This window comes from Colius striatus, chromosome 28 (assembly GCF_028858725.1).
Source record: "Colius striatus isolate bColStr4 chromosome 28, bColStr4.1.hap1, whole genome shotgun sequence".
NCBI lineage: Eukaryota > Metazoa > Chordata > Aves > Coliiformes > Coliidae > Colius > Colius striatus.
In genome coordinates this window covers 3048253-3057862 of record NC_084786.1, presented here as the reverse complement: position 1 = coordinate 3057862, position 9610 = coordinate 3048253, and positions in this window count along the sequence as shown.

Below are 9610 nucleotides of genomic sequence, written 5' to 3'. Positions count from 1 at the left end.
CCGTGATCGTGGTGGCGGTGGGGGGGGGAGACGGACCCCCCCACTCATCCCCCTTTCCCTCCCTGCCGTGGGAGCAATCGGATGTGCTAGAGGAGACAGCGACCCGCTGAGGCGGGCACGACCCCGCCACCGAGCTCCCTTGCTGGGGCGACTCACTCTGCAGCAGGCAGCGGTGCGGCACGAGAAGCCCACAAGGAACCAACAAGCCGCGACGGTGGGAGACGCCTCCCTGCCGCCCGCGCGCTTTCTTACCCCAGTTGCAAAGTTGGCTCGGCCGCCCCACCGCCCAAGCGCTGCTTGTGGCCGGCACCCACGGGATACACGGACCGAGGCCAGCACCGACACCTCGCGTGTTTGAGGACACCTGAGGGCTCGCGGGGCCACGCGGCCGTCACACAGCCCGAGTCGGTAAAGCCCGAGGAACCCCGTCGAAGCACGAGGGGGGCAGATTCGGATGGGGCGACGCAGAGAGGCACGCGCCCCGACCGCCGACGCTACCCGCCCGTCACCGCGGCCCCCTACGGCTCAGGGGACTGCAAGACAACACCTCCAGCATGAAACGGGAAGCGAATTGGAAAGGAGACCGCCCTGCCTGAACACCGGACCCCGACCGTGACTCCCTTGTGACGGGGAGCACAGCAGAAGCCGGCCCGCCGGGGGCCCTCTCCGACGCGACCCGAAGTGCCTCATCGATCAGGTGGGGAAGGGAAAGACAGGAAAAGCAACGGCCCCCGCGGCCACGGTTCCTGGGACAACAACAGCCACAACGCGCACCTGACCGCCAGCACCCCCGGGGAGAGTGAAGACGGCAGACGCGGGGCTCTGCGTGCGAGCGAGAACAAAGGCAATGTCTGCAAGAGGTGCTCCAGCAGCCTGAACACCGGCACCAGCCGGCCCGCCGCGGAGACTCTCCGACATGCCCAGAGAACGCCTCAGAGGGCGCTGCCTGTAGGTCTGGATCAGTAGGAAGGGGGGAGCGGGAGGCGCCGCCATCCACCCGCCCCCAAGACAACGGTTCCCTTTAAGCGAGGGTCGACAAGGCCAGAGGAGAAGCCGCGGCAAGGCTTGACTCCTGCCATCGAGGGTCTTTTTAAGCGTTCGAGAGCACCGGCAACCACCGGGCTTTTACCTGGCCCCACGGGGAACCACTTACCCCGGAGGAAGGAAACGGAAAAAAATAGACCGACACAAAAAACCCGTATCTCACGCGAGGTGCAAGCCTCTGGAGAGTCTCGACACCCTCCAGGTCCCCTGCGCGTTGAGCTGCCAGCCCACTGGGACCACTCAAAAAACGCTTTCGGGATTCCCCCTCTAAAAAAAGCACGGGGGGGCTCCAAGCTTAAGGCCGGAGGGAAAAAAAAAAAAGAAAAAGGACGAGGTGCCGCTCCCTCGACCGTGACGGTGCAGACCTCCTTTTTCACACCAAGCCCTCCAACATCAACCAGGGAGACCAGAGCAAGCCAGACACCACGGGCCGCCCACGCATGGCCAAACCCCCGGGAAGAAGGCAAGGTGGCACCGCTGACACCTCGCCCGTTGGTCATCGGGCTCTCGGCATGGGAGGCCAGAGAAAGCCGAAGCAGGCTCGAGACTCTACGGCCGCCTGCACGACTCAAGCTCACCGCCAATGACAGCGGGCAGCTGCACCGGCTCTGCCCCCCGACGTGCAGGGGGGGACAGGGCTCCAGCTTAAGGCCGGAAAGAAAAACGCGTTCTAGGGGGGGAGAGCCAGCAAAAGCCACGGGAGCAGGCTCGAGACTCTCAACCCCCGGAGTTCATCTGCATTGGACTGGCCAACCGCCGGGAGCGGCAGCCCCTGTGTGTGTTACTCTTGCCCGCTTCGCAGGCGTCCCCAGCTTAAGGCCGGGGGTGGGGGTGAAAAGAAGGATGAGGCGACGCCACCTCACCGCCAAACATTCCATTCCCTCTTGGATCAGACCCTCAAAGGAGCTGGCGGCAGCCACGGGAGGCTGGACACCATCGGGGGGGGCAAATTCTCGTCCTGATTCACCTTTTTGCCCAAAATCAGCGGGGTCATCCCAAGGGACCCAACGGAGGAGAAGGGAGAGAGAAAAGCCACTGGGGCAGGCTAGTCTCCCCCCCACAGCGTTCGAGTGCCTGGCGACCGCCACCAAGCATCAAGCTCTGCCCGGGGTGAACTCGGCTTCAAGCCAAACCCTCAACACCGGTGCCAGGCATGCAACGGACAGCGGTTGCGACCGTTCTCCAACTTTCCCCGGGTCTCTCGACTGTGCTGGGGTGGGGGTTTGGCATACCAGCGCGAGAGAGCAACCGTGCCGAGCAAGCAGGCAATTTGAGCCACCACCGGGACAAGAGCCACCTCAACGGCCGACCAGCGCCCCACTTAACACCGGCCGCGCCGCGGGCATTGCAGCCGCTCACGAGCTGAGCTGCAAGCGCGAGTCACCGCTCGCCCCTATAGTATGTAAAACTAAGTCCACGCCCGGTTTCGCTTTCAAGAGAGCGACTATGGACTTTACCGGGGTGGCGCTGTACTGCTGCCGCTTTCTACGATGACGCAACTGGAGGCAGCGCGAAACAGCGACCCCTTCGAAAACACCAAGGCAGCCGCAGGGAGCACAGGTCTACCCCGAAGGTCCGTAAGGCTCGTCATGCCGGTGCCGGGTAGACCGCGAAACGATGCAGAGCAGGGTGGACCTGGCGGAGCAAATAAATAGACCCGGCGGCATCTCGGAGCCGGGAAGGCACGGCGGCTCCGCCAGAGCGAGGAGGAAACCGGGTGGCGCTGCGGAGCAGGGTAGACCTGGCAAACAACGCGGGAGACCGGGTGGCGCTGCGGAGACGGGTAGACCTGACCAACAGCGACGGAGACCGCAAGACCGGGTGGCGCTGCGGAGACGGGTAGACCTGGCTACACCGCAGGAGCGGGAACGGGTGACCGGGTGGCGCTACGGAACCCGGTAGACCTGGCTAACACCGCCGGAGCCCAGGAGGCCGGGTGGCGCTGCAGAGCCGGGTAGGCCTGGCGACACCGCCGGAGCCGTAAAGGGAGAACGGGTGGTAGCGCTCCGGAGAAGGGGAGGCCTGGTGGTACCGCCGAACCGGAAAAGAGAAAATGGGTGGTGCTGCGCATACGGGAAGAGCTGGCCAACACCGCCAGAGCTCGGGAGACGGTGGCGCTGCGGAGCCGGGTAGGCCTGGCGGCACCGCCGGAGCCGGGGAGACCAGGTGGTTCTGCGGAGCGGGGTAGACCGGGCCAACACCGCCAGAGCCGGAGAGGCCGGGTGGAGCTGCAGAGCCGAGTGGGCCTGGCGGCACCGCCGGAGCGGGGAAGGAGGACCGGGTGGTTCTGCGGAGCCGGGTAGACCGGGCTAACACCACCGGAGCCCGGGAGGCCGGGTGGCGCTGCGGAGCCGGGAAGGCCTGGCGGCACCGCCGGAGCCGTGAAGGGAGACCAGGTGGTTCTGCGGAGCGGGGTAGACCGGGCCAACACCGCCAGAGCCGGAGAGGCCGGGTGGCGCTGCGGAGCCGGGTAGGCCTGGCGGCACCGCCGGAGCGGGGAATGGGGACCGGGAGGTTCTGCGGAGCCGGGTAGACCGGGCCAACACCGCCAGAGCCGGAGAGGCCGGGTGGCGCTGCGGAGCCGGGTAGTCCTGGCGGCACCGCCGGAGCGGGGAATGGGGACCGGGAGGTTCTGCGGAGCAGGGTAGACCGGGCAAACACCGCCGGAGCCGGAGGGGCAGGGTGGCGCTGCGGAGCCGGGAAGGCCTGGCGGCACCGCCGGAGCAGGGAAGGGGGACGGGGTGGTTCTGCGGAGCCGGGTAGACCGGGCTAACACCGCCGGAGCCCGGGAGGCCGGGTGGCGCTGCGGAGCCGGGTACGCCCGGCGGCACCGCCAGAGCGGGGAAGGGGGACCGGGTGGTTCATCGGAGCCGGGTAGACCGTGCAAACACCGCCAGAGCCGGAGAGGCCGGGTGGCGCCGCGGAGCCGGGTACGCCCGGCGGCACCGCCGGAGCCGTAAAGGGAGACCAGGTGGTTCTGCGGAGCGGGGTAGACCGGGCAAACACCGCGAGAGCCGGAGAGGCCGGGTGGCGCTGCGGAGCCGGGTAGGCATGGCGGCACCGCCAGAGCGGGGAATGGGGACCGGGAGGTTCTGCGGAGCCGGGTAGACCGGGCCAACACCGCCAGAGCCGGAGAGGCCGGGTGGCGCTGCGGAGCCGGGTAGTCCTGGCGGCACCGCCGGAGCGGGGAATGGGGACCGGGAGGTTCTGCGGAGCAGGGTAGACCGGGCAAACACCGCCGGAGCCGGAGGGGCAGGGTGGCGCTGCGGAGCCGGGAAGGCCTGGCGGCACCGCCGGAGCGGGGAAGGGGGACCGGGTGGTTCATCGGAGCCGGGTAGACCGTGCAAACACCGCCAGAGCCGGAGAGGCCGGGTGGCGCCGCGGAGCCGGGTAGGCCTGGCAAACACCGCCGGAGCGGGGAAAGGGGACCGGGTGGTTCTGCGGAGCCGGGTAGACCGGGCAAACACCGCCGGAGCCCGGGAGACCGGGTGGCGCTGCGGAGCACGGTAGGCCTGGCGAACACCGCCAGAGCCCGGGAGGCCGGGTGGCGTTGCGGAGCCAGGTAGACCTGGCTACAATGCCGGAGCCCGGGAGACCGGGTGGCGCTGCGGAGCCGGGTAGACCTGGCGACACTTTCGCAGCCGTGGACACCTGGTGGCACCCGCTGTAGCTGGTTGTGCGTAAAACCAACCTTTCCACGCACCTTTTCACCCCGTACCCCAACTTTTTCGAGAGTTAGGAGTCTCTGCTTCCGGATGGGGTGCCCCACTGCCAAGTCCGCGCCTCGAGGGTTTATTTTTCCTTTTCTTTTCTTCCTCCTCCTCCCCCTACTCCTTCTCCTCCCCCCCCCCCCAAACTTTTTACCGTTGTTTTTTTTGGAATTTTATTTTCCGGCTTGAATTTATTTCTTCATTTCCCGGGAATAAAATACGTTGACCAGCTGTAAATGTGTCTGCAGGTGCCAACTCAGACATACATGCTTCCCCCCCCAAACAGACATACACACAGATAAGCGCGCGAGCACCACCCCCCCCGCCCACCCCCCCCCCCCTTCCTCTCTCTCCCGCCCTGAGGAGGTCAGGTGCTTCTCCTCTCCAAGCAGTCTGTCTGGCGCCCCCGAGGAGGGGGGGCGGGGGAAGGCGCAGAGAGGTAGCTGGATCCTCCTTCAGGGAGGAGTGGGCGGCATTTCCCGCCTAGCCAAGGGTCACGGGCTCATTTGTGGCGCCAGCAGCGGCAGGGGAAAGGAGGGGGGTGGTCTGGCACAAGGGAAGGCAACAGGGCGGTCGGCGAGCCGGAGTCTGGTGGAAAGGTAGGCTGAAGAAGAGATGGTTTCCCTTTTGACAAAGATTTCTGTTTAGGTCAGTTGAGAGAGTTTTGGGGGTTTTGGGCTTTTATCCCTTCCCCCCCACACACACCCCCACCCCCACCCCCACCCCCGGCTCAGCGTTCGTTTGTTTTTCAACTCGTGGCAGCAGGTGGAGTACAAGGGGGGGCGGGCGGCAGGCAGGACTGCAGCAGGGCGAGTGACTGACTGAGAAAGAAACGCGGGAGTCGGGGCAGGAGCACGGGCTTGTGCCCCGGGAGCCCGGGGTCGAGACTGCACGGCGCCGGGACTCCCTTCTGCCGCGCGGCTGGGAAACAGGAAGAGACGCCGCTGGGTCCTAAAGTCTCCCCGCGGCGGTGGCAAAGCCGGCAACGGTGGGCAGGGACAGGAGTGAGGAGACAGAGACGCCGCTGGGTCCTAAAGTCTCCCCGCGGCGGTGGCAAAGCCGGCAACGGTGGGCAGGGACAGGAGTGAGGAGACAGAGACGGCGCTGGGTCCTAAAGTCTCCCCGCTTCAACTTCCCGTAGGGGCGGCTGGGCAAGGAAGCAAGCCACACGGTCCAGGAATCGGGGGGGGGGGGGTGGGGGGGTGTGTGTGTTCCTGTGTCACAGTGAACCGTGTGCGAGGCCGACGAGGAGGGGTGGGGCAGAGAAGGGAGGCTGGCGGGCGGGGGGGGGGGTTGAGGCACGGGGTGGGGGGGCGGTGGGGTTTGGGGAGGGGGTGGGCGCGGCGGAGACAGGGAAGGGCAGCCAGGCTCCAATAGGCAGCATGTGTCACAATGAACCTTTTATCGGGGTGACGGTGGAGAGGGATTAATGGCGGCCGGGTTTGCAGCAAGCCACAGGGTGCAGGGCTGGGGCGGGGAGGGGAATAGCCTATATCACAGTGAATAGTATGTGGGGTTGTCGGGGGGATGGGGGGAGGTGCGGTGGAGACAAAGAACGGCGGCTGGGCTCATAGGGGAAACCTGTGTCACAATGGACCTGTTGCCAGGGTGACAGTGGAGATGGGGTAATGGCGGCCGGGCTCGCTGCGGGCCACGGGGTGCGGGCTTTGGGCGGGGGCAACCTGCATCGCAATGTACCTGTTGAGGGCATGAGGGTGGAGACAGGGTAACGGCAGCTAGGATCGCAGCAGGTCACGGGGTGCAGCGTGAGTGGAGGGACGGCCTGCATCACAATGAACGCGTTGTCGGCATGACGGCGGAGACGGGATAACATAAGCCGGGCCCTCAGCGGCCCTCGGGTTGCAGGGTTTCGGCGGGGAACGGCCTGCGTCACAATGAATCCGTTTTCAGGGTGACGACGGAGAGGGGCAACGGATCCCGGGCCCGCAGCAGGCCTGGGTTTGCAGGGTTTGGGCGGCGGCAGCCTGGGTCACAAGGAAGCCGTTGTCGGGGTGGCGGCAGAGAGGGGCAATGGACCCCGGGCCTGCAGCAGGCCTGGGTTTGCAAGGTTTGGTCGGGGGCGACCTGCATCACAAGGAAGCCGTTTTCAGGGTGACGGCGGAGATGGACAACGGACCCACGGCCTGCAGCAGCCGTGCGTTTGCTAAACTTGGGCGGGGGCGGCCTACGTCACAATGAACCCGTTGTCGGGGTGACGGCGGAGAGGGGAAAAAAACCCCGGGCCCGCAGCAGTCCTGCATTTGCAAGGTTTGGGCGGGGACGGCCTGCGTCACAATGAACCCGTTGTCGGGGTGACGGAGGAGAGGGGCAACAAACCCCAGGCCCGCAGCAGTCCTGGGCTTGCAAGGTTTGGGCGGGGGCGGCCTGCATCACAATGAACCCGTTGTCGGGGTGACGGAGGAGAGGGGCAACGGACCGTGGGCCTGCAGCGGAGGGCGGCAGTGGGTGAGGAGTCCGAAAGCCAGGAAGGGACAAGAAAAGGTTTGCAACTGTGTTGATAATGCCGCCTTGTTGTCTTGCAGCCCGCGTCATCGGCCGCGTCGATGCGCCCCATGCCTGCGTGTGTCCGTGTGATGCGCTCGTGTCGGCTCCCAGTCGACCCCATTCCCTGGAAAAGAGCAGCGAAGTAGCTCCTCGTCCTGAGGGCCGTTCTGCTAAGTCGGGAGGGTCCTGCACCCAATCAGGTACTGCGATCAGGTACTGCCCAAGGAAGCCGATGTCGGGGTGACGGAGGAGGGGGGCAACAAACCCCGGGCCCGCAGCAGGCCTGGGTTTGCAAGGTTTTGTCGGGGGGGACCTGCGTGACAATGAACCCGTTGTCGGGGTGACGGTGGAGAGGGGCAACGGACCCCGGGCCCATAGCAGGCCTGGGTTTTCAAGGTTTGGGCAGGGGACGGCCTGCGTCACAGGGAAGTCGTTGTCGGGGTGACGGCGGAGAGGGGAACAAAACCCCGGGCCCGCACCGGGCCTGGGTTTTCAAGGTTTGGTCAGGGGCGGCCTGCGTCACAATGAACCCGTTGTCGGGGTGACAGCGGAGAGGGGCAACGGTCCCCAGGCCCGCAGCAGGCCTGGGTTTTCAAGGTTTGGTCAGGGGCGGCCTGCGTCACAATGAACCCGTTGTCGGGGTGACGGCGGAGAGGGGCAACGGACCCAGGGCCCGCAGCAGGCGTCCGTTTGCAAGGTCTGGGCGGGGGCGACCTGTGTCACAATGAACCCGTTGTCGGGGTGACAGCGGAGAGGGGCAACGGTCCCCAGGCTCGCAGCGGGCCTGGGTTTGCAAGGTTTCGGCGGGGGACGGCCTGCGTCACAATGAACCCGTTGTCGGGGTGACGGCGGAGAGGGGCAACAAACCCCAGGACCGCAGCGGGCCTGGGTTTGAAAGGTTTGGGTGGGGGCGGCCTGCGTCACAATGAACCCGTTGTTGGGGTGACGGAGGAGAGGGGCAACGGACCGTGGGCCTGCAGCGGAGGGCGGCAGTGGGTGAGGAGTCCGAAAGCCAGGAAGGGACAAGAAAAGGTTTGCAACTGTGTTGATAACGCCACCTTGTTGTCTTGCAGCCCGTGTCATCAGCCGCGTCGATGCGCCCCATGCATGCGTGTGTCCGTGTGATGCGCTCGTGTCAGCTCCCAGTCGACCCCATTCCCTGGAAAGGAGCAGCGAAGTAGCTCCTCGTCCTCAGGGCCGTTCGGCTAAGTCGGGAGGGTCCTGCACCCAATCAGGTACTGCGATCAGGTACTGCCCAAGGAAGCCGATGTCGGGGTGACGGAGGAGGGGGGCAACAAACCCCAGGCCCGCAGCAGGCCTGGGTTTGCAAGGTTTTGTCGGGGGGGGGCCTGCGTCACAATGAACCCGTTGTCGGGGTGACGGTGGAGACGGGCAAAAGACCCCGGGCCCATAGCAGGCCTGGGTTTGCAAGGTTTGGGCGGGGGACGGCCTGCGTCACAATGAACCCGTTGTCGGGGTGACGGCGGAGAGGGGCAAGAGACCCCGGGCCCATAGCAGGCCTGAGTTTTCAAGGTTTTGGCGGGGGACGGCCTGCGTCACAGGGAAGTCGTTGTCGGGGTGACGGCGGAGAGGGGAACAAAACCCCGGGCCCGCAGCAGGCCTGGGTTTGCAAGGTTTGGTCAGGGGGCGGCCTGCGTCACAGGGAAGTCGTTGTCGGGGTGACGACGGAGAGGGGCAACGGACCCAGGGCCCGCAGCAGGCCTGGGTTTCCAAGGTTTCGGCGGGGGACGGCCTGCGTCACAATGAACCCGTTGTCGGGGTGAGGGCGGAGAGGGGCAACGGACCCAGGGCCCGCAGCAGGCCTGGGTTTTCAAGGTTTGGTCAGGGGCGGCCTGCGTCACAATGAACCCGTTGTCGGGGTGAGGGCGGAGAGGGGCAACGGACCCAGGGCCCGCAGCAGGCCTGGGTTTGCAAGGTTTTGTCGGGGGCGGCCTGCGTCACAATGAACCTGTTGTCGGGGTGACGGCGGAGAGGGGCAACGGACCCAGGGCCCGCAGCAGGCCTGGGTTTGCAAGGTTTGGGCGGGGGACGGCCTGCGTCACAAGGAAGCCGTTGTCGGGGTGGCGGCGGAGAGGGGAACAAAACCCCGGGCCCGCACCGGGCCTGGGTTTTCAAGGTTTGGTCAGGGGCGGCCTGCGTCACAATGAACCCGTTGTCGGGGTGACAGCGGAGAGGGGCAACGGTCCCCAGGCCCGCAGCAGGCCTGGGTTTTCAAGGTTTGGTCAGGGGCGGCCTGCGTCACAATGAACCCGTTGTCGGGGTGACGGCGGAGAGGGGCAACGGACCCAGGGCCCGCAGCAGTCCTGCATTTGCAAGGTTTGGGCGGGGAC